Here is a 705-nt window from a genome sequence, read left to right on the forward strand (position 1 = left end):
GACATGGAGTAGGGGAATAGGCCGGTGGGGGGGGGGGAGGAGGACTTAGCGAAATTTTGATGCGGGGGGTGGTTAACTCGAACTAGCAGTAGCGCATGTAGAGAAAACGCGCTATAGCTAACTTATCTACATCGCGTTTTGGGAAAAACCGCTACTGCTAATGAAAGCAGTTATTTCTTTTGTTTAGTAAAGACATCAAAAATATACATTGGTCATCATTGATCTTTTTGTGTATAATCTAAATAGTCAACATGAATCCTCACTGTACCTGTATAGGTACAGGCGAGGATTCATATTGCAACCACAAATCATACACATATAGTTCAATGAAGACCAAGTGCTCGAGATAGGTTGAGAAGCAACATATTTAAGGTGGTAAACACCTTGTTCGCTTAGCAGTATGGGACTAAACTTAATTAGTTGCGTTCATACTTACCAGCAGCGAGTTTTGAGCAAAACCGATGCTACTAAGTTCTTTAGCAGTAGCGTGTCCACAGGAAGGGCGCTACTACTATATGTAGCCTGGAGGCAACACCGTGGCAATTATAGTAGTAGCGCTCTTTTCACCTAGAGCGCTACTGCTACTCAGTCATTAGCAGCGCTCTTTTCTAAAGCTCGTTGCTGCTAATTAGCAGTAGCGTCTGTTTTTAGACCGCACTGCTGCTAAGATTCTATGTATAAGGTTTTCCCTAGTAGTGCCGTACT

This window comes from Triticum aestivum, chromosome 7A, assembly GCF_018294505.1.
Source record: "Triticum aestivum cultivar Chinese Spring chromosome 7A, IWGSC CS RefSeq v2.1, whole genome shotgun sequence".
Taxonomy (NCBI): domain Eukaryota; kingdom Viridiplantae; phylum Streptophyta; class Magnoliopsida; order Poales; family Poaceae; genus Triticum; species Triticum aestivum.